At 35.9% G+C, this 25,603-nt stretch overlaps 1 long non-coding RNA gene across 2 annotated transcripts in view; it reads left to right on the plus strand.

Moving 5' to 3' along the window:
* The window catches only part of LOC139042382 (uncharacterized), an 85,250-nt gene that overhangs the window by 12,902 nt on the left and 46,745 nt on the right, over positions 1–25,603 (plus strand). For both annotated transcript variants that reach the window (XR_011499071.1, XR_011499072.1), the window contains exons 2-3: positions 20,382–20,449; positions 20,591–20,644. This is a non-coding gene — a long non-coding RNA (uncharacterized lncRNA). The remainder of the gene's footprint in view (positions 1–20,381; positions 20,450–20,590; positions 20,645–25,603) is intronic.

Below are 25,603 nucleotides of genomic sequence, written 5' to 3' on the forward strand. Positions count from 1 at the left end.
AAAAAAAAAAAAACAAATTGGCCTCTTGAATATTATACAGGCATGAAAAGAGTATATAGATTGCTACCAGAGAATTACGTTGGATCTAAAACAACAGATGAAGGGGATCTTAGAGGTTAATAATGAAGCTCGCGTATGAACTAATTATGGATAGAAATTCTATGATCATGTGTTGCCGTGACCAAGCAAGATGCCTGCCACAAAAGACATCCCATTACTAATTAATTAACACAAGCTAATCACTCAGTATATGAGCTTCAGCTTTAATATTTCTGATATGTAGTTTTCCTTGTCTATAACTGTGATCAACACAGAGTTTGAGAACCAATGCAAAGAAATGTAGCCATGAACTTGGAAACATCATATAGCTAATGAATATGCAGTTAATTAATATGGTGTATATGAGTTTTCATATTAAATATATTCTTTGAATTTAGGTTTACAAAGTCAATCCTCTTCAAAAAAAACTCAGTTTCTATACGGAAGTGCTCATTGAAGAAAATAAAGTATATATCTGCATTGAACTCATTTCTGATATTTTAACAATCAGCCTGTGTCTATACTGTTTTGTTAAATTTTTAGTGGCTCAGCATTATTTAATTAATGGCAGACACTCCTGTTCTGTTGATATGAACAGAACTCCTAAGGTTGACATTGAACTCATCTTCTAAGGTTCGTACTTTAAAAGCCTTACCTATATGGGTACCATGGGATGGGTCAATGACATACCGTGAATGATGCGCCTTCTGCCACTGTGGAGAAAGGCAAACGAGTCTTCTAGCAAGTCTCAGAGAGAACTACAGAATATTTCGTTGTTGTTATTATTTTCTATTTTTCCAACACATGCTGAAAATAAATTTTAAAAATTGAATCTTGGCTCATTTAAATGTATCTCAAATGATTATCCCATAGGAACATAAAGATTATGTTTAAAAAACTTGGAAAAGACAAAAAACAAATTCAGAAAGTCATATGAATAATATAACTACATCTGTGTTTTGTCAATAAAACTTGATGAGGCAGAAATTGTATTTTCTCCTGGAGGCACTGGAACTAGTATACTAATAATGCCATGATTGTATTCCTGGTGTCATGAACGAGGTTAAAAACTATATCTACAGCATTATTTCCAGCATCCAGAATACTAATGTACTAGCAGGGGGTTATCTTTTCTGGGCTGGAAGGATTGAATCTGGGAAAATGAGAAGAATGTGGGTAATTAATCTAATTCAGACACCTGAAAACTTTTTAAAAATAAACACTGCCTATGTACCTAAACTTTTCCTTTGCTCCTAGAGAATTTTAGTTTGCTCTGTAAGATTGACAGCACGGTCTCAGTCTTATCCACAGATATACATCAATACGTCTCCAATTGTGGTGCAAGGACAACCTCTATGAGAATCACTTGAAAAGCTAATTAAAATGTGGATTCCCTGGCCACACCCTGAAAAGTAATACTTCATAATTTCTGGGTAAAGCCCCAGATATTTACAGTTTAAACCAGCTTCCCTCGTGATTCTGCTATACTCTAAAGAATGTAAAAGAGTCTACCTTCCCAGTGGTTCTCAAACTTTAACACGTACCAGAATTACTTGGAGGACTTGTTAAAAGACAGATTACAGGGCACAGGTCAGAGTTTCTGATTTGTCATATGGGGGTGGAGTTTGGCAATTGGCATTTCTAACAAATTCTTGGGGGAGACTGATGCTACTAGCCAAACAACAACAGTTTGAGAACTAATGCTTCACAGCGATGCTTTTCCAACTTAAGCGTGCACGAGAATTCACCTGGAGATTTAGTTAAAACAAAGATTCCAGGGCCCTAACCTCCAGAAATTTTGATTCATTAGGTCTACAGTGGGGCCTGATAATTTATATTTCTAACAAGTTCTCTGATAATGACCTTTGCTGCTGAGTTGAGGACCACAAATCTTGAACCCTATCAAACAATTGGACGGTAGAATTGCATCAATAACGTTTTCCCTGGTTTGTCCATTCATTTCCAGTTCATGAAATAAGATGAAAAACTACCAAGAGAAAATATTTGTTTGTTTTCAATTCTATTAGCAGCAAAGCATTTATGATCAAATTGGATTCCAGAGGGCAGTTTCTGGCTGCCCAGGGTGGCCATTTCAGGAGCCCACTCCTCATAAAACCGGAGAAACTTAATTTCTTTCAACTCATCCTTCCTATCCAGCTACCAATCTTAGAGTCTTGTTATGATTGTGTGATTTGGCACTCTACTGTTTGGGACTAGAAAAAAAGAGAGCTATCAAGTATCTATCAGCTTACTTGTCATCATAGATTAAACTTTGTCTGAGTCACTGACCAGCAGGATGCATGGTGTCTGTTGGAAAATTTTAAACAAAATAAAATAAAATAAATCCAAATGAAGACTACTGCTAATAAAAGTTAAATATTGATTTTAAAAATTATGTATTTCAAAGCAAACACGTTGAGCAATCTTTCATTTTGTTGAAAGCAATCTTTTCTGTTGTGTTTAAAATAACAACAATCAAAACCAAATTAATGGAAAATAATATACATTTTGAGGGAAAAAATTTCACAAATTTGGTAGCTGACAAAACTAATCAAGGAAAGACAGTCTAATTTTTCTTTTTCCCAAATGGTTCTTTCACTCGTGTGAAAGCTGGCCAGTGGTGCAAAATGGCAAGCAAATAATAGAGTACATGATGATCATATTGTTTCTGGAATTTTAGCAAACAAGAGAAGCCGTCATAATAAGAAAGTAATGTCATTGCAGATGACGTATTATCTGTGTGGAAGAATAGCGTGTAAATTGGCCTAAAAACATTTTTTTACCTGGTTTAGGAGAACTGCCACTGCCAAAATAAAGTTTTAACTCTTTGGTAATGTCACTTCTGAAAATCGAGCAAATATAATTCTGCTCACTAGTAAATAATATTAATTGTATCTTTTCACAGAAGTTTTCAACTTAAAGGGAATGTCCAACCACCACCACCACCCCTCCTCCCCCGCCCCAATATACACACATACCTGTGGCAAGCATGAAAATGCAGCTCTGGGGGCCAGCCCGGTGGCGTAGAGGTTAAGTTCGTGCACTCAGCTTCAGCAGCCTGGAGTTTGTGGGTTCGGATCCCAGGCACGGACCTACACACTGCTCATCAAATCATGCTGTGGCAGTGTCCCACGTACAAAATAGCGGAAGATTGGCACAGATATTAACTCAGGGACAATCTTCCTCAAGCAAAAAGAGGAAGACTGCCAACAAATGCTAGCTCACAGTAAATCTTCCTCATCAAAAAAAAAAAAATAGCAGCTTTGGTTTTATAATGAACATCAGTGAGGGAAATAGATAAAAATATATTTATGCAAAGTGAAAGGGAATGAAACATATTTTCTAGCAAGTTAACCTAGTTTCAGTCATAAACAAACGGAAAGCAGAAAATTATTTACATGAGATGCAATTCAAAATCTCATTTAACCGTTCGAATAATTTGCAAGAAATTCATTTTATAATTGCAAATACCATAGAGGAGTGAGAGGCTAATATTTGGTTCATCTGGTAGCTTACAGGAATTACGACTAGTTCCTTATGTATGTTACCTAATTTCATTCTCAAGGTGATAATCTATGAAATGGACATCTGGGAAGCTGATGCAACTCTCTCCCTCAACTTGGAAAAACACACACTTCAAAGGTTCTAGAACATATTAAAGAAGCTAGCACCTGGAAAATGATTAGCACTGCGCCTGGCATGTGAAAGGTGGTCAATATATGCTTGTCATTATTACTTTTAAGACTTTTTCTCTGATTCTTTTTTTCTTGACTCTCTTGAGTCTCTCTCATATTATAGACACAAAGCTTATGTGTGTGTACATGTATATGTGTGCGTATATAGTTACATATATACTTTACACGTATAGAGGAGTGCGTTTATACATTTATACATACCTATACGTACGTATGCACTCATACATACCTTTAATACTTATATACAGAGGTACCATTGTACTATATATACAGAGGTACCATTGTACTATATATACAGAGGTACCATTGTACTATATATACAGAGGTACCATTGTACTATATATACAGAGGTACCATTGTACTATATATGGGATAACAAATTTATATTTCTGGCCTTCTAATGAGAGCAATTCAGTATGGAGGATTGTGATTAAAGAATTCTAATTTATAGACTTTGAAAAGGTATTTTGAAATGATATACTTATGGACTTATGCCTTCTTTGCAGAAAATATTGCATTTATATCAGTAACCATCCTTTGTTGATGCTTAAAGTGTTTTCAAATGATACTTTCTCCTGTCACAAGAGATACAAATTTGTATTTATAAGATAAACAGGATAGGTTTAAAAATCTGCTTCACAAACTTATAGACATATAACGGTGTGTTGGCAAATATACCTCCAGAGATATAATGCATATGTTAAAACAAATGCTACCGGTGGCATTGATGATCTGAATTCAGGTAAACGTGGAGATACTTAAAATGGATACTAGAATATTTCAATTTTTGGCCTATGTTGTATATTAAGATGAAATGGCATTGGTTTTCAGGGAACTGTTATATTTATGAAATCTTTGCCTGAAATGTATCATGAATCTTCCAGGGGCTGAATAGACTGAAAAAGAAAAAGCAATTATATAACCGGGTGGCCAAAGATGTGTTTCCAAATGCCAATAGTCAGAGATTAAAATTTTAGGAGATTATGATAATATTGATTTGCTGTTTGGCAATAACGTTCTCTTGCATCAATAGCAATAAAAGATGGGTGAGGAACGATTAGATACTCCCTGACAGGAGCCTGTCTTGGGAAATATGTATACAGATCCATTTTTAATTTTGGAGACTCTGTAATCCATTTTCATTTCAGCTCATAATACATTGATAGTGAGTTGCAGGAAAAATGCTATTAAGATTACTTGTTTATACAATTTTCTTCAGTAAATGAATTGATCTTTCCACTTATTTGATTTGTGATGATAGTATTTGGCGTGTTTCCTTAGGACTGCAATCCAAATTTTAAGAAACCTCTGGCATGAGGAGTGACAGGAAAAGTAATGATAGCTTGTTTCCAGTGTACTTCTTGATGGATGCTATCATTATTTCTTTTATTTGCTTAAGGGTTTTATTTAGGCATGCTTTTTTTTAAAACAAAACAAAACAAAACAAAACACTTTTCCACCTAAGGGAAAAATATTTTTAAATAACTAAGGTATTGGGGCCAGCCCGGTCGCCAAGTGGTTAAGTTCACACACTCCACTTTGGCAGCCTGGAGTTTGCTGGTTCAGAACCTGAGCACAGACCTACACATCACTCATCAAGCCATGCTGTGGTGGCATCCCACATAGAAGAACTAGAATGACCTACAATGAGGATATACAACTACATACTGGGACTTTAGGGAGAAGAGAAAAAAGAAAAAAAAAAAATAAGGGGAAGATAGGCAACAGATGTTAGCTCAGGGCCAAACTTCCACACTGAAAAGATAAAAATAAAAATAAAAATAAATAACTAAAGTATTAAGTAGTCTTACTTGGGGTAGTATCCCTGCTTTACTTTTTTGACAATATTAAAACTTCCAGAAGATACAATGTAGTTTATTCATATCAAGAAGGAGCTTTCTTCATATTGAGGGCTGGTAAAGTCCAAATGACCTAAAGTAAAATGTGATGAGTTCAGGTATGGATAGCTTGGGGGGAGAGAGGAGAGAAAATACAGTCAAATGCCTTTGAAAAATATATACCAAATATAAAGGAAAAATAAATACTTTAACTCTGGCTATAGAAGCAAAGCCTCAAAGTTGAGCATGGGCTAACCGGACCAACAGAAGTCTATTTACCTTGATAGTGTGATTTTTTCCTCTTTTTTTTGGTGAGGAAGATTTTCTCTGAGCTAACATCTATTGCCAATCCTCCTCTTTTTCTGCTTGAGGAAGATTAGCCGTGAATTAATGTCCATGCCAATCTTCCTCTACTTTCTATGTGGTTCACTGCCACAGCATGGCTTGACGAGTGGTGTTGGTTTGCACCCACGATCCGAACCCACAAACAGGGCTGCCAAAGCAGAGTATGCAAGACTCAACCACTGTGCCATAGGGCTGACCCCATAATGTGATTATTTTTGAAGGCAGAATTCTTAGGTACAATTTCAAATTGTGCCATCTCCTAGCTTCCTGACCCTGGGAAAGTGATTTAATCCCCCTGTGTTTCAGACTATTGATCTCTCAAATGACGGTCATAATTGTCCTTAAATCTGTATCTGTTATGATGATTACCAATGATGATGGTGATGATGATGATGATGATGGTGATGATGATGATGATGATGGTGATATTAGAGGCCATTACAAATCTTTCTCCTGGAAAGTAGAACGTACTACTAGAAAGAAAGAGGAAATAATAATCAACGAACATCATCCTGCTATGTCTGGTAGTATCTTCTGGCAAATACATCTTTTTATTTTATTTTATTTTTAAACCCAGATAGCTCTCTGGATCTCTCCCAATCCCATGACTCTGCAGTCTTTGCTCAGGTGGCTACTTCCTGTTTCTTGTGACAGGAAGCTGTGCACTAGGGAATGTTAACCAACAAGTCTCTGGGAGATTGGAAAGATGGCTTGCTTTATAGCATTTGCCACTTTCTGTGGTGTAAATACTCTCTACATAACCAATTGCAAGCTAACATTGGTTTAACAATCACTTCACAAAAACTTACAAATTTAACAATTGACTTTTATGAACCAGTATGAGCTGACTCTACATGCTATTATCAAGTCTTTAAGTTTTGAATCCTTGTTGGCCTTTTAGACTGCCTCTTCAGAAACCACCCCCATTTCGACAGCAGTGTCTGTGTGATGGCTTTTTCTGGTGACCGGTCTTTGCACTCTGATGAATATATTTGCTTCCCTTCTTTAATTGTTTTAGTAATAGCACAAATAACGGGTTGGTTACCTAAAAAATACCATGAAACTAAAAGATCCATGAAAGCACCCATCTACTCAATTTTCTTTACTGCCCTCTTCTTATGTGACTCTGGGGGTCCAATGGTGAGCAAAAACAGACAGTCTTTGACTTCATGGAGCTTATACTTTATTAGAGAAAAAAACTAATAAAAATATATAGAGAAAATATAAAAAATCAGCTGGGTGTGTGCTTTGGAATAGATTTACATGGTCAAGTAAGTCAGCAACAGCAGCGACAACTGCCAAGGAAATGAGGCTTGAGCTGAAATCTGAAGAAAGCATAGAAAATGTCAGAAAAAAACGAGAAAATGTAACATTTCAGGCACAGGGAATAATGAAGGCAAATAGCAGAGGTATGTAAATGTCACCTGGCAGGTGGGAAGGACCATGGGATTCTAAACGGAGTGACAGAATATCACTATGTTTTTTTTTTTTTTAACATGTAGCATAGCAAGCTCTCTGCATTGGCCACACTGTAGAGTGCAATGCAATTTGACCATTCGAGTCATCACCCAGGTATTCATGGTTAATGAGAGAACTGGATCTAGAATTCATTCTTTTCTGATTTTCCTTTAGTGTAATTCTTTTTCAAAAACTCAACTATAATAACACGAAATGAAACATCAAATATGAATCAACCTGGAAAAATATGAAGGTGATTCTTTAACAAGAATAAATGGTAATAATATATTTTTCCATCATCAAATTTTTAAAATAAGATGTACCTGAGAAAAATGAACTTGATGAAATATCTAGAGTTTTGAAACACATATTAATGTCATATGTGACTATGCTTATTTCTGCCTTACAATATGCTTCAGCTTTCCCCAAGAAATTAATGGCTGAAGGAAGGCATTCCTTCTATCCTTTCCCATTTATAGCTAATTTATGTCATACTGTATTATTTATTAGCTAATGTAGAAAAAATCCAATAAGATCTATTTTACTCGCTTATAGATAATGTGATTAATTATTAAAATGAGGAATGAAATCATGTAACTAAATACAGAGCTATCCAAGGGAAGCCAGGTTTTCTCCAAATCTGTATTACTATTTAGCTTGCCCTTGTGGATCCCTGCTCATACACACACAAGTCCATTTATACAAACACATCCGGAGACACAAATATGCCTACATACATAATGATAGAAACTAATGTTACTGGAGAGCTGGTCATGATGTAACCAACATAGCTCTTAGCACTTAACAGGCAATATCATGTCTATTCTGTACAATATCCCATAAGGAATATAGAATCATTAACTCTATTTTACAGATGAAAGAAACCCAAGGATGAAAGAGGGCAAAAAGAAGCATTTGAGAAATTAGGAAAGAAGAAGTTTTCCAATTGTAAAGTGGTTTCGAGCAAATCTCAAAATCTCATTACCATGACAGACATAGCAGCAAATCATGGTCAGTCTCTACGGGCAGCAAAAAGATAAGTTTTCAGTAAAAAATGCCAAAAAATAAAACCACGCAACTATACTCATAGACTAGTTTGCAAATAGAACAGACATTACAAGGGGAAATTATTATTTTTTTTTACTCTTTTTTGTGAGTGAGCCAAATAATGTAGTAGTCTGGCCAAGGAAAATTAGTTATTCAAGTATCCAAGAAAATACAAAGTCTTGGAATTAAGTTTATAAACTGAAGATCAAGCAAAAAATTGCAAACAGCACTGGTGGTAAATAGATCCTAGTTTGACAGGTCTCGGTTAATATCTTCTCCTAGGACATATTATAATCAAGAATTACATGCAATTTCCCTTGCTTGGGTTTTCTTGTTTACATTAACTGCTGGGGCTCTTCAGCGCTTAAATGCTATAAGGAGACCAGAGTCTTGCTGACTGTACTAACATAGTGTATGCACAGCAACTTTTTTAAGAAGCATAATAGTTTTAGGAAAGACGCCTTGGGCATATTATCAAGATGCTATTAGAAGCATGCTGCTTTCATAGTTATTGATTCTCATATGTATCTAGCAAAAATTCATACATATTTGTTTATTGGCATTATGTCATAAACATCCTTGAGTTGTACACAGGGCCAAAATCAGCCAAAAAAAAAAAAAAAAACAGAAGGCTGATTGCCCCAAAATGGGACAATCTCTAGATCTATGGGAATTACCCTCATTATCTTCAGTTGACTCTTTGGAAGCATCCTAAGCTTACCTCAATGAGGCTGCTGTGGAATGTAATTTTTGAAAATAATATTAAAATATTGCATCATATAATTATGGTGATAAACAAGTTAATCCATTTATTCATTCAAAATCTTTGTTTATCTTCCTTTGTACTACCTTTGGAGGTGGCAGTGATCTCTCATCTGAAAACATGGCTAGATTTAAGCTTCTTTTGAAATCTAAGATCATATAAAGTACAGAAAGTACATCTTACATTAGTAAAAGCCATATGCCAAAATTAGTCATTGATAATAACATGCAGGGGCAAAAAAAAAAAATCAAGGGCCAGATTTTAAATTTCAATGTTGATTTTGAAAGCAACACAATGACAAAGAATATGCGTCTAGCAACTCCTAGCAGTTGCTAGGATCAACAATAAATAACAAAGAATGTGGTTGATATGAAACATTTCTTACCATACAAAATTGGCACACCATTTTCTCCACGACCAATAAAATCTTTCTGGGAAAAGCAGCTAAACTGGCCATCAGGATTGCCAATCCTGATACAGGAGATCCAAACAAAGAAAATAAAATTATAAACTCTGTTTTCTTAGAACCTAGCAGAACTCTTAGATATTACAGATGTGTGATATATAATGTTTTAAAAGTAAAGACAAGTAAGCATAACTCTTGCGCTTATTACCTAGGAATTATACTGACTGTAGTCAAATATTTACTTCTTAGAAATGGATTAGGTATTGGAAACCATTGAAAACACTTTATAATTAGAATCGTGAAGATTTACTCATTGGGCAATATTCTTATTTTCTTGGCATCATACATTACTGTCTAGAAAACTAGATTTATCTGCCTACCATATATGTTGGTTTGACAATAGATGGCAATAGGAAAATAAATATTATTCAAAACTAAAATGGAGAAAGAGATATGATGCTAACAATGTATAAGACAACACTTGGAATTTAAGTACCTTCACTATGATGAAGGAGAAAAAAATATCTACCCAGTGTTATAAAACATAGGATAAGCACTAGCACATAGTTTCAAATGATTTGGTGATAACTGAGGCATGATTAATTCATTAAGGCATGGAGAATTAGTGTACAATTAACACAATGACTATCTGAGGACATCTTAAAGGATGAGTAAGAACTATCAACATAGAGCATGAGGACACAGACACTCCTGCAATGTATGAAGAAATGGCGAGATCAAATTTCTGGATATATGAAAACACATGCTATGTTCATGGTGAGAAAAATAACTAAATTAACACGTGACATATAAAGTTCTTTATGGGGAAAATGGGGATAATTGTGCCACAACTGAGACTGCTAAAGTCCTTTCTTCTTTGACTCAATAATAAAAGAACCCTTTTGTTGCTATGGGTGGTAATATGCCCAGATAACATCATCTCAGTGTTGAGCCTTGCTAGTGCTTGACATGGCCAGTGAGAGGTAAGAGGAGGTTATTACGTAGGATTTCACAAAATCTCTTTAAAAGGAACTCACTTGGTAGGTCTCTTTTGCCCTTCCCTCTTCCGCCTCTTTCCTGCCGTAAACATTAATCTGATGATTGGTGTTCTAGCAGTCTTATTCAACATGAGAACAAGTTTCACGTCTTAGGGATAATAGAGTTAGGACAGCTCCCAGTGACACTTAGGATCCGAAATGTCAGGTTTGGAAAGCCTACCTCTGTGTTTTTAGTGATGTGTGAGAAAAGTAAATCCATGTCTTGTTTAACTTAATATTTTTAAGTGGTAAGTTACAAAATTTACCTTGCAGATGTGTCTTGGGGCTCACAACTTATATGCATACAGTGATAAGCGTAATTCTTGATACATATGAGGCTCTTAATATTTGTAGTTATTATTACTAATAACAGTAAAAACAGATAACTTCAGGAGGATTCTACGTTGCTTTGCGTTCTCGTGATCTGAGAAAGAAATTTCTCAAAAGGTGTGTCCAAGTATACAATACATTGACAGTCTCATCAGAAAACTTGAGGAGCTTCATTTAGATTCTTAGATCAAACGTTCTTTTAGAGAAACAAGACTAGTTAATATCCATAGCCACCTCTGTGGAAACCTATGGGAAAATTTGCTTGAGAGTAATTCTAAATTTTTAGTATGCAAGAACTTTTAAAAGAACTTCACATTTAAGAAATGCAGGCACTTCTTAAAGCATCATCAACTTTGAGATTTCCAAACACCTCTCTTGATATTGGACCAAAAAACACAAAGCCTCTTGGACCTTTAAGTACCTAAGCATCTGCCAGAACATGCCACGTGTTTAAACTTGGTCCAACAGCCTGGACTTGGGGCTTCATTCTGACCAATATGCCCATCCTGTGTCTATTTTCAGCTCTTCCTTTCCGTTGTTCCAGCCTTGCCAATTTGGAGTCCTGAGGTCTGGGCTCGCGACACAAAGATTTTCCAAATACATTGCTAAAATTATTAAAAATCTGTGTGAACATTTGTTGAGATTTGTCACAAGCTACCTATTCAAAGGGGAGACAAAGGGGAGCCCATATTGGGAGAAATGGACCAGATGGTTAAAAACAAGCAATCTGACATTCCTGGACAATTACAGGATTTATGTGAAGGAAAAAAAAGCATAAGGTACTTTTTCTCTCCCCCAACAGAACTTTACATTATAGTTATCAAATAACCTTTTACATTTGGCAGCTAGGTTTATCCTAATATTGTCTTATAAAACAGGCAACCCGAATGTCATTTTCAATTGTTATTTTTTAATAAATGAGAAAACTGAGGCTCAAAGAAGTCAAATAACTTATTTAAATTAATGTAGGCAGTCAGTGCTTTATTTTCTTCCCAGAATTTATTACCACCAAGGAATTAATTTTCAAATACATATTTATCTCTCAGTAAAATATAACCTCCATAAATTCAGGTTTTTCCTGCTTGATTTACCTCTGTACCACCTGTGACTAAAACAGTGACTGTCTCTTAACGGGTCATAAAAAGACAACATATGTGTGTTTATGTGTGTATGTGTGTGCACATACACAATGTCAGAAGAAAGAGTTGAACCTAGACAGGAATGGCTTTAAAATTACTTCAGCAACTTCACAATGTCATGGCTTATGAGTTCTTTTTGCTATCATGATGTTATCATCGCAAGAATTAGAACGCCCAAATCCTGTCATGAAATTCAGTTCTTTCCCATATAAAAGGACAACATGCAACAAACAGGAGCAGAAGGGAAATCAAAGCTTCATTTTAGCCATAGATGTCTAAGTGGCTAACATTCTGGTTCAGATCCCAAATGAAAAGGCTGCGTAGAAACCCTGATTAGAGACAAGGCCTAATTAGAACCTTTTTTCTCCCCTAAGTCTAAATAATTGAGAGTAATATGCTCAGATAAAGGTGGAGGAGAATACGAAACAGGAACAGCTGGAGGAGGAGAGACTGGCTCACCCCAGAATAAGCCTGATCTCAAATACACAGTCATTTAGAACTCCGGAAAAGAGTATTTGGTCAGTGTGCTCTGTTGATCTAGGACTTAAGATGATTGCTTACCAAATGGAAGAAAAAAAAGCAGAACTTCATGAAAGGATGAAAGAAGAATTTCTCATTATTAACTGTGGCCAAATTCCAATTGTTTCTGACCAGCCTCGTTATCAATGTATTCCTTACAGGATAAGGATAGAGGGGGAGGTTCATAAACGACTTAGAGGAGTGGCAGAAGCAAATCTATCTTGTGCAAAGGAGGAAACATTTTGGTCATCTGGTCATCTCTCCCTATCATTTCCCTTGTTAATCCTATAACCAAAAGCCTATAGGTGAGGAATTTCCTCTGGTTTATGCTCTCAGGTGCAGGAAGGAGAAAAGGAGCAATTCATGCTGGAGACTAAAAGTTATCATTATCTAAAATTTGCATCAAACAACATTCTTTCAGTACTTCCACATACAACATTGTGTTTTGGTGTGCTACATACAAAGGTAACCATGTCTCTCCCTTCTGGAAACTCAAAATGAAAGAGTGATATTGGAAAAAATATCACCAGCAATATGAGATGAAATTATAGAATTGAGCAAGTAATTATAGCCTTCAGTCAGTCTGATAGTTTAGCCTGTAAATAAGCTTTTTCTACAGTAAAAATGATGTATGCTTAATGTGTCTTGATGATTGCCTCCAGTCCTCATTTTGGATCATGGAATTGAAAGACTTATTAAGTGTTTGCAAGGACCTTGGAGGTTTTCGTAAAGTGTAGAGTTAATAAAGCTTTATCAAGTACAAATTTACAAAGCCATCACTTTCTTTTCTTTTCTTTTCTTTTTCTCTGAGGAGGAATAGCCCTGAGCAAACATCTGTGACAGTCTTCCTCTACTTTACATGTCGTCACTGTCACAGCATGGCTGACGAGTGGTGTAGGTCCACACCCAGAATCCGAACCAATGAACCCAGCCTGCCAAAGCGGAGCTCACCAAGCTTAGCCACTAAGCCATGGGGCTGGCCATCATTTTTATACATGCAAAATATGAGGATAAGGAAGATAGAATGAGTTATCCATGGTCACACACCTTTGTTAATGGCAAAGATGGTCAAGAACGTGGATGAACTGAATGCTATATTTTTCACTTTTCATCTCATATGTTCACACAATTAAGCCACGTCCCATTGAATGTTTTTGATTTCTTATATTTTATCCATGTTAGCACATGCACATTAATTTACTTCCGTGACTTTCTCCAAATGGCTGCAACCAAAAATGTACACTCTTAAAATGTAGTGAAAGAGACCAATAACTATAATTAACTCTTTTAGGAATTGTGGCTGAATGTCCCTCTAGGCTATGCCTGGTCCAATATGTGATTCAAATATCTCTCAAATATGGCAAGACAGTTATAATTTAAAAGTAACCTGTGTCCATTCTCTTTGCTTCTGGTATAAGAATTTCCCTTTTCTTTCTTTACCCTCCTTTGAGCATTTTGTTCTCTCTACTCACTGTCTTAAGTTAAAATGTAGTAAGAAAATAAGGCAGGAAAGAGAGGAAAAAAATAAGTTTCTGGATTTTTAATTTTAAAGCCACAGCTCTCAGAAAACTACGAACATCATGGCATAGAAAAAATGATTGGAAGAAAACAAATAAATGGACCAACAAACAGATAATGAGCAAATCTCTTCTCCCCATCCCCCATCCCACCCCTGGCCTAGATTGTGGAAAACACTATTTTTCCATCAAGGCAGTTTGGAGAAACAGATGAGAGTAGAGTCATCAATAAGTCCTGCAAGGAGATGCAAAAAAAAAGTCCTCTTTCCTGCTCCCAGAGCAGAGTCTTGAAATACAGTAAGACATCAGAGAGGGACAGCTTGCTCGGTTGGGCTAGGCAAATTGGAATAGTTACCCAGGTGGAAATGCTTGTGTCCCAGCAGGGCACAGATTCAATACAGTATTCTAGCGCCTCCAAGTGGTAAACTTATGTAGTGAAGAAGCATTCAGAACTGAAGGATTCGGAATCATAAATTCTGGTATATCTGAATGAGGATCTATGTGCACAAACTGGAGAATAAGGGCCACCTGCCTTCCCAACCCTAAATTTAAGCTATGTCCAGTCCTTCAGAAATGAGACTCAGACAACCAGCTTCCAGACAAAAACAAAAACAAATGCCCCAAATAGACTGAGATTAAGTTTTTGCCACCGTAGTTGTTTTTACAAGTGAAATAAAGTTGATTTAACTCACAGAGAAACAAACAAACAAAAAATATGTTTATGAACTTGGATCCAAACCTGCTACAGAAGGAACAACCTTCTCTCAAGATCCAACGTGCTGACAAAATTTGTCATTTCTCTAGATGAATTCTGCAATAACAAGTTATCAATCAACCAAACCTCAAAATATTTATTGTAGGTTCTAGAAACAAATTCTTTTACTATCAGACAGATTGACGTCGGTGATGATGGTGATGATCTCTGAATAGCAATGTGCATGTTATGGCCTGTTGTGAAAGTGTACAGAATCTGTAATCTGATGATCTGTGAAGAAAAGAAGCATATATACCAATATATTATGTAATTTCCACGTTCCTTCTCTGATAAATGCGCACATCAATGCTATTCCATCTTTTGATGAGCTAAATGGACTTTTTATTGAGCACATAAAATTTTCAAAGCCTCTCAGGCTCCCACCTGTCCCCAGATGCCCCACCTTTGTCAACATTGCTTCTTCTTGAAGAGAATGACAGAAAGGAGAATTCTATGAATCAGAACATTCCTTGTATCAATAAACAGTACGTGTTCAGTCACGTATTTATTATATAGGTTGACAAATATGAACTCCAGATAGGAAATGACAAGAAAGAGGGTACAAAGCCATCATTGAATTTCTTGATAGAGTCGACTTGTTGAAGAGGCAATATGTATTTTTTTGATTCCCCTTTCCAAGCAAGATTACTCACCTTTACATAATCTGAGAATACTCTGTATAGCTCTTTCAGGAAATGCAATGTACTTCGCAATTCTGTTTGTATTTTTATGCTTTAAATTTTTTAAGTATCTGTTCTACTAATTAAACAGTAAACTGTACAAAAATGATGACTGTGCCTGTTTTCTTCTCTGCCTTTTAATCCCAGAAATTACAATAGTACATGACGCAGAGTAAATGCTAAATAAATAATTTTGGATGGATTTTAAAAATTATTTTTTTCTACATTACAATTGTTTCATTGAATCAATCAGCCATTTGGCAAATAATCAATTAAAGATCATGATATATATTGAATAGAGATATACTATATCCAGCATTGTTAGTGTGGAGGGAAAAGCCAGAAATCCTTCTTCAATGTCTGTAGATAGACGTGTTATTTTATTTTTGCAAAATAATATGGAATACTAACTATACTGATAGTATGGAGTTCAGAAACTTTGACTATTACTTTTATTTACATATGGTTCAGCTCTCCTGCTAAGAACCTCCATTCTTGGGGTTACTAACTAAAAAAAGCCACATGATCTACTGAAGAGTGTATAGTATTTATAGTCTGATGATCCTGTGACAGTGCCAGGCACTCTTACTTAAATTGATCTGGAAACTTAGGGTATTATTCCATAGCACTGATCTTCATCTTCTTAATTAATAAAACAAGCATGCTGAACGCAGCAACATTGCACTAATTGCACAGCATAACTGTAAAAATCCTAGATCCGTGCATAATAGGTGCTCAATAAATACTAACTCAAGCCCTCACTTGGTCACATATCTCAAAAACCTCCCTTGGGAGCTTCACTCCCTATATGGCAGAATGAGTTCCCAGAGGAAAAAACTTCCTACAGATAACAACTGTAACTCTGGACAGAATTGAAAAAAAAAGAAGGAAAGCCCCTTAGGCTCTGCAGAGTGAACAAAGGTATGCAGATTTTTGAGTGAAACAAAAGTTGAAAGAAGAGTCCAACACAGGCAGAGTAGTCTGTCACTGCAGGTTTGGATTAAGCGAGGGCCACTGTCCCACTGTGCTTCAGGGCAGCTGAATCCCTGCTAGAAAAAGTATTATCTTTGGGAGTGAGGGGGGAATTCCAGAAAGGAGAGGAGAAGATAGGGAATAGCGCTCCAAGTTCTGTGGCTAAACTCTGCCTAAGCCTCCCTTTGTCTCCTGAACCACATGCTGATACTTCGAAAAAGTCAACCAAATTAGAATACCCCTAGCCCTGTCAAGAATGATGGAATTATCCTTCCAGATTACTCAAACGTTAACATGAAAATCAGACAATATTTTGAACAAATTTATGTCAACAAGTTTGACAACTTAGATGAAATGGACAAATTCCTTTAGAAACTCAACATACAAAATTGATACAAGATGAAACAGAAAATCTGGATAGCCTTATGTGTAGTGAAGAAATTCAATTTGCTATTAAAAAAATGTTACCAAGAAAATGCCAGCCCTAGATTTTTTTAAGACAGATGGTGAATTCCATCAAGCATTCAAGGAACAAATAACCCCAATCTTACACATAAACATTCAGAATATAGAGGAGAAGGAACTTCCAAATTCATTTGATAAAGCAAACATAACACTAATAGCCAAAGCTTGACAAAAACATTTTTATAAAAGAGAATTACAAACTGACAATCTTCAAGAACACATGTGCAAAAATCTTAAGAAAATACTAGCAAACTAAATCCAACAATACATTAAGATGATAACATATTGTGATCAAATAGTTTGTCCCAGAAAAACACAGTTGGAATAATATTTGAAAAATCAGTTATGATAATTCACCATATTAGCAGAAGAATAACCAGAGAATCATGACAGCAGATGCAGAAAAAGTATTTGATACATATCAATACCCAATATCCATTGACAATACAAACCTTCAAAAAGTTAGTTACAGAAGAAACTTATTCCATTGGATAAAGGGATACATAGAAAAACCTTATAACTAACATCAAAATTAATGGTTTTACATTAAATTTTTCCAATAATATTAGAAAAAAGACAAAAATGTTTACTGCCATCATGTCTATTGAATAATTTCCCAGAATTCCAAGCCCTTCCAATAAGTTAAGAAAAAGAAATAAACATCACAAAGATTGGAAAGGAAACTAGTTTTATTTGTAGATGACATGACTGTTTATACAGAAAATCCTAAGGACTCTACATGAGAAATACTAGAATTAATAAGTGGGTTTAGAGGCCAGCCCCATGGCCAAGTGGTTAAGTTTGCACACTCCACTTTGGCAGCCCGGGGTTCGCTGGTTCAGATCCTGGGCGTGCACCTACTCACTGCTCATCAAGCCATGCTCTGGCAGCATCCCACTTAGGAGTACTAGAATGATTTACAACTGGGACATACAACTATGTACTGGGGCTTTGAGGAGAAAAAAAAAGGAGGAAGATTGGCAACAGATGTTAGCTGAGGGCCAATCTTCCTCACCAAAAAATAATAACATTAAATGGATTTAGCTATTTCAAATGATATAACATTAACGAATTGAAGGAGTCCATATTGTTGAGTTATCAGTTCTAAATTTGTCTGTAAAGTCAACAGAATCTTAAGCATAATTCTGAGAGGCTTTATTTTGGATAAACTGAATAACTGATATGGATTATCCAAAGAATATTAAAAAGAGAGCAAAATTGAAGGAATTACATCTCCTGAATTTAAGAGTTGCTATCTTGTTATAAAGTTACAATAAACAAGACAGCATAAGGTCAAACACAAGGATCTGTGTAACAGAATATGTGTGTGTCTGTGTGTCTGTGTGTCTATCTGTGTACACAATTTGTTTTCAACAAAATTTTCAGGGTAATTCTCTAAAGAAAGATTTTTCAACAAATTCCAGATGGAAGAATTGGATATGTATATGGAATAAAAAATAAAAATCTTGGCTTTTACCTCACATCATACATAACAATTAACTAAAACTTGATTATTGCCCTAAATATAAAAGTTAAAATTATAAATCTTCTAGAAGAAAATCCTTGTGAACATAGACCAGACAATTGCTTTGTAGACAGGACACATTTTAAAAAGTACAGTTTGAAATTAATCAAAATCAAAAATGTTTCTCTTCAAAAACACTACTGAAAAAATTAAAGGGCAAGTCACAAAATGAGAGAACACATTTGTAAAACATTTCTGACAAAAGACTTTTATCCATAGTAGACCAAAACTCCACTTTGAAAAATAGGCAAATGGTTCAAATAAATATGATGGGGTTTAGGATATGCTATGCCAAAATACGGCATCTTGTCATAGTGAATATTTTAAGCTGAAGGAATTTGAGAAACAATATGTGCAGGGAAGAGTTTCTGACCTTCATCTGAAGCACTTCATAAAACCCTCCATATACCTAGAGGGAAGGAATCTCCTTATTCCCAACGCACCTAGAGCAATCTCAGTAGGCCTTGCTGTTTTCCGCAGTTGACTACACTTAGTTCATATCCTTTTCATCCCATCACATTTTTCCATGCCTCTCCACCTTTGATTGAACTGAGCATTAAAACACTCAGGTTTAACTGCTTCTTTGGGTCTTCATTTCCTTAGGAAGTCTCCTGTGTCATGTAAAACGAATATAAAGTAAATTTGTATGCTTTCCTTTGCTTTTGTTCAACCGTCACGTGTTACAGGGGCCCCAGCCAAGAACTTAAAAGGGTAGAGGAAAAAAGTAAGTTTCCTTCCATACAGACATTCCACAAGTGAAGATAAATTATTGCACAGTAAGGGCAAAAAACGATGTCCAACATCATTAGGCATCAGAGAAATACAAATTAAAACCACACTAGTATGCCACTACATACCTATTAGAAGGACTAAAATTAAAAGGGCTGATGGTGCCAAATGTTAGCAAAAATATTGACAAGAGCTCTCGTTAATATTGGTAGAAATACAAAATTGTAAAATCACTTTTTAAAAGTCTTTGGAAATTTCTTTAAAAAACTTATATGAGCATACATTCACAATATAACCCATATTTACCAAAGAGAAATGAAAATGGATGTCCTTACAAAGTCTTGTGTATGAGGATAGCAGCACTTTTTCCCAGATGTAATATAGTTCACTAAAAACATAAAATGCCACAGTATCTGGCACATAGTAACTAATCAATAAATACTATACATCCCTCTTATGGTTGTTATTATAATTACCTACATCTTCATCACAAATGATGGTCCAGAAAGTGTTTAGTACTGTTTGTGATACTTTATAATTTATGTTTTCATAAGAACAGATCTTAAAAAGTATCATTTGTTTAACTTTTCTTACCTCTTCTTTTCTCTGAGCTCCTTAGTGTGGGAATTATCACTTTGCCTTTTTTTAATCTATCACTATAAAAACAGTATTATTGAAAGAACGCGTGTACATGCAATGGCGTGCACATGCACACACACACACATAAAAAAAGAGTTCCTCCCTTAAATTCTGAATGCAGCTAGGGAATTCTAAAAAGACACATGGTAAAAATGATCATCACTGTCTTCTGCAGCGCTTTGACATGTATGTGGCACTAAGATAATCATAAATAATAACGCAACAATTATTGAATCATTATTGTTTTATTCATTTTATGTTTATTGATTGAACTTTGCACCATGTGCACGTTCAGTATTCAGTTAGAGACTTAGGTGCACAACAATTTATTCCCAGAAGTAAAACTGAAGCACCTAGAGAAGCTGGAATATTTACTGAATATTTTTAAAGTGCACGTGTGTAAGCACTAATGTTCCTGTGGTTCTCTTATTACATGATTAAACTTGTTTCTTTCCTTTTTTTTTCAATTTCCACATGAGCTAAGAAGTATTTCTGTGCTGAAAGTACAAGACAGAGCATAGCATACAGGGAGAATTCCAAGCACTGCAAAAGGTATTTTTACCTTTATTTATTATTAATAGTAACAATAAAAATAACTGCAGTTTATTGATCACTAAACCTATAAACACCATTGTGGTAAAAGGTTTATATTATAGCATATTCTTATTCTGTTTTTTTTTTTTATTTCTACAGATGTGGAAACTAATGTCCAGGGTAATACAAAACTTACTCAAGGTCACATAGCAAGTAAGTAGCAGAACTAAGATTTAAATGCTGACTCTGTTGACTTGCTCTGCATTTCCAAGCAAAGTTTCTAATTCCAGAATATCTTGCAAATATTTTGTTTTCTTCTGTCCTTAAGTTCTCCTCCCTTCCTCTCTCCCTCCCTCCCTCACTCTCGCTCTCTCTGTCTCTTTCTTCTCTCCCTTCTCCCCTTCCTCATCTAAGACATTGTCCCATGCTGGTGAGATCAAAGAAAGAGTTTGTATTGTGGAATTAATAAAGGCTCTGTCAGATAAACTGGGTTTTCTGTGGGCTGTCAAGAGGAAACGGTCTAAGTGGAGGAAAAATGAAGAGTGGAGCACAGAGATAAATGTGAATGTAGGGCATATAGGAAGAGAGAACAATCCAATTTGACCTGGATGTAAAACTGATTAGGGTTTGTGGGGAAGATGGGGACATTTTAAAACCATCCCATCACTAACTTTGGCCTGGAGCCTTGATGTGCACAAAGGCTTTGGTTATATCCTTATTCCTGCTGCTCTTGGAAGTAAGAACAATGAAGTGGAGTGGAACGTTCGTTTGATAAATGACATCCTTGTGAGAAAAACAAACCAATAAAAAAGTTTGCTTTACAGGAGATTCTGCACACTTCCCTCCAAGTAAGTTCAAACATCATGAACCTCACCAGCCTATCATTTATAGTCAGGGTATGGCTCTCCAAGGAGGTGGGGTGTGAAAGGGGAAGTGTGTTGTAGTGGTGACACAAATATGTTTAAAGAGTGGCAACAATTTTCATCAGCTGCTGTGTATGTGTGCAAGTTTTGGAGAATGGGCACAATGACTAAAGAAAATGTCTAGAGATCTTCCAAGGGCTATATATATAAAACTTGCGTACTTCTTTTCAAGGAAAAAGAAAAAAAAATCACAATTCATATTGCTATTGATTGCCAATCAATTGATTATCAATCAATTCAATCAATGGGACATGTGAAGTCCCATATTTGATTTCTTTAAATATGAATTTGTTAATAGCCTGAGCCATATGGAGTCTGAAAATTATCAGAGTTACTTAAATATCTGCAGGTTTTTATCCCCTCTTCCTTTCTTTCTTCCTTCCATCCTTTCCTTTTGTTATTTAAAGGATATAATCTTGATAGTGTCTCTAGGAATGAGAGGAGGAAGATGAGATGGTAAACAACTCAAGGATAGGTATCAGCAATTTGAGTTTAAGGTTTCAAATATGCTGCTCCATTTTTGTGTGTGCCCTGGATAACATATTGAAATTCAACATGTCTCAGCTTCCTCTGTTAATGGAGGTAGATGAATTCCTGCCATCTTACTGTCACTGTACATTACCTCAGTCCTTATCAAAATTCTCCAAGGTAAGTGCCATTATTTCTTCCATCTTAGAGAAGAGGAAATTGAACCATAGTGAGCTCATGTTACCCCAAAGTGGCAAATTCAGGATGTTAAGCAAGGCCACTGTCTTAAATTGCCTATTCCAATCAGAAAGTCAGAATAATGTAATGATAAAAAGGAGTTGCCTTTGGTGTCACACAAACTTTGACATTACCAAGTCTCTAGTTTGCTGAGTCAATATTTTTAAATATATCACATTGATTGTTTCCTATGCATCAAATGCTCTATCTAAGGAAAATATGATTTGTGAGTGTAGAGCTGCAGAATTTGCCATCCCAAAATGTGTCCCTTTGGCTTGATTACTTTTAAGAACAAAAGGCTCAGGAAGAAACTATGACTTTCCACTAACTGCCTAAAAAAATTTCGGATAGAAGGCCTGTTCCAGGAAGGAGCTATCACCATAGAGAACTATAGTATAGTATGAACTAGGCGAGGTAGACAGGGAGGAACCCAGCAAGGCCCATTTGATCAAGGGTCCTCTCCATGTCCCATTGTCTCTGCAAGGCATGACAAACATTTGTTTACCAAACGTTTGCTTTTCCATCTCCATGTGAATTGCTTTCCTCCCCTTTGCAGTCTCAAATCACTACCCTTAACATCCTTTTATCTTTAGCTGAAGATGGTATTTAAGGTTCTGGCTTCAGACATTTTGGTGACTTACTCAGTTTTCCTGGTTTTCTCCCATGTATACATGTCATTAAACTTTTTTGATTTTCTCCATGTTATTCAGTCTCATGCCAATTTAATTCTTAGACCAGCCAGAAGAACCTAGAAAGTTCCATGAAAATTTCTTCTTCCCCTATATCAGCCAATATGATAAATGGAAATGTAAAATGCCACTTGTCATATGAGTACTTTATAGTTTCCAACAGCTGATCTAAGTAGTTGGAGGAAAAAAGTAAAACAAACACAATTTGGTGGACATTTCCATATTCTGTTGACCTTGCTTAGACTCAAATGATCACTTTCCATTCAACTAATTGTGCATTTGCAAAGCAGTCTGTCCTTGTAGACATGGTAGGCAGAAAGCTTCACTGTCAAAACAAAGCTACTAGCTGTCTTCTCTGTTATCAACGTTTTCAGCCCTAGTCACTTCAAAAGAAATCAGCACAGTGGCTAGGAAAATGCCCACTGGGAAGCCAGAGGCATAAACCACTTCTCCTTAAATGAGAAAATATGTGACAAATACACCAAGTAAAATTACAAATTAAAATACCCTTGGCAAGTCTGGAAGTAAAGTAGCGAAGCAGTGTTTCTGACCCTGAGTGCATACTATTTATTTTGAATTAGAAGTATTAAATGTGAGTAAAGAAGATGATAATGAAAATTTATTGAGGACAGAGAATGCATGAGATGGTAAAATGAGCTAACTTTTATTGATTCTGACCAGGTCCTGTTTATTTATATATTTTCTGATGTTATCTTCGTAACATCGCTATGCAAAAAGTGACCATATCATAGCCATTTTACAGAGGGGAGGACTAAATGCCATAGCCAATAATAAGCTTGCTCAAGTCAAAGGACTACTCTTTGGAGAAACACAAGAATCAAACCCAGGTGGCCTCACACTTTAGCCTATGCAATTACGTACTACACCACACATTCTTTCATTTCATATTCATAATAATCTTATGAAATATGTATGATCAATATTATCTATAATGAAGCAAAATTTCAGAGGGGTTGGCTTCCCTGAGTAACACAGCTACTAGCACATCAGAGAAAGAAATGACCCATGAGGTCATTTTTTCCACTAATACTGATTATTCTGAATCACAATTCTTTGTGTTGTTGTTAGGAAATAATTATTCCTCTCTGAAATTAATGCTATGGAAACCTGTTCCTAGGGAGGGGTGGTAAGTAAGATGTTTAGGCTAGAAGGAAGTTTAATTCATCAGTTTCCAAATACCTTAACAATTTCAAAGCCTTCCCAAAAGAACTTTCTACTGCGTTTACATTCTCTTTCAAAGAAACCTCTTATGTGATTAGTGCTTTGTCCCCAAATGACAAGTTGCAAATGAGGCCTTTTCCTTGAAAATGTTTTCAACTTTAGGAAATAATTTATCCAAGCAGGGGACCCTTCTCACTGACCCCAACACCTGGGAACTAGGGAACTTTGATCACCAAGCAATATTTTCTTGCCTTTAAAAGAAATACCACAAAGAAAATTAGCATTGCAAGATTTGTACTGGAAGTACAAAGGAAGAATGTTATTATTCTAAAGCTTTAGTATCTGGCTAGAGGAAGTCATCAAAGGTGATTCAATTCCTCCGGCATTTACATCCCCAGGACTTATACGCTGATCTTCAATTAAAAATTGTATCCCTGTCAATTATTGAATCTTAACCTTAATGAAAATGTTTGACAGTAAAGCAATGAGCATTGATGATGAATCTGAAGCATTCTTGCCATATGGCTAATTGAATATCACATTTGAAATTAATTCGTAACCTACAGAACCCTTTTTATGGTGATGGTTATAAGTATGCACATCACCTCTAAACACTGAGTGGGGAAATTTCACTTTCTAGAAGCAGAGCTTTGGATGTATCAGCTCTCTCAAAATCCATACAAAAACAAAAAGTCAGTCTGTATTATAAGGTATAGGGTTCTTCTTTGCTTTTTGGAATATTTACAATTCCAGTAGTATCTCTAAGCTATTGCTAAAGACTATGTCTGATGAAACAAGCACTGGTGTAGTTCTTGATGTTGGAGTGTGAGCAAGACAGACACCATCCCTGGCATCACGGAACCCTCAGACAATTTGTTCTAGCATTTCTTCCTCTTGCAGAAATCTATAAATGGATACTCATGTCAACCATTTTTACTCTAAAACTAAGCACAGGAGGTGATTCTTCCCCAAATCCACTTACAGAGGAAGTTTGTATTACATCTATTTACTGATATATCCTTCTTACTTCAATAATAGTTTCTAATTATCCTTTTCTCTGGCTAATTTCCAATCAGTCCAATCTCTTGGAAAGAAACTTGATCCAGAGAACCTGAAGACTTTGTAAGTTCAAAAATCATCACTGTATACCTGAATGTGGCATGTCTACACACATGTCCTCAGGTACTATGACAAGCATGGTAAATGTGGTTGGGCATCTGCAGACTGTTATGGAAAACATTATTCATGACATTTGTACAAGGAGGATACAAGGAGGATCACTGTGGTAGGTAGTAGTAGGGACCACTGCAATGCTGTCTTGCCATGGTAGAGAGCGAGTAGGCTCATCTGTGAATACAGCATGAACAAGTGAGAGTTTATAGGCAAGGAGCAAGAGTGGGGGTCAGCAGACGGAAAATTCCTAACAGAAACATCATGGGTAACGGGGGATTCCGGCTAAGCTAACCTAACAAGATTCTTGCTGAAGGCAGGCCAGGGAGACCAGACCTCCCCTGGGGGATTGTGGAGGATAAGAAATCCAAGCAGTTATGAAAGATGATCCGATATCGAAGATGGGAGATTCTGGCTAAACTGACTTAGCATGACTTGTGCTAAAAGTGGGTGATGCAGAGATGAACACGGAAGTCCAAAAGTCCAGGCCTAGTTGAAAAAGA

Source organism: Equus asinus, chromosome 28 (assembly GCF_041296235.1).
Source record: "Equus asinus isolate D_3611 breed Donkey chromosome 28, EquAss-T2T_v2, whole genome shotgun sequence".
NCBI classification, from domain to species: domain Eukaryota; kingdom Metazoa; phylum Chordata; class Mammalia; order Perissodactyla; family Equidae; genus Equus; species Equus asinus.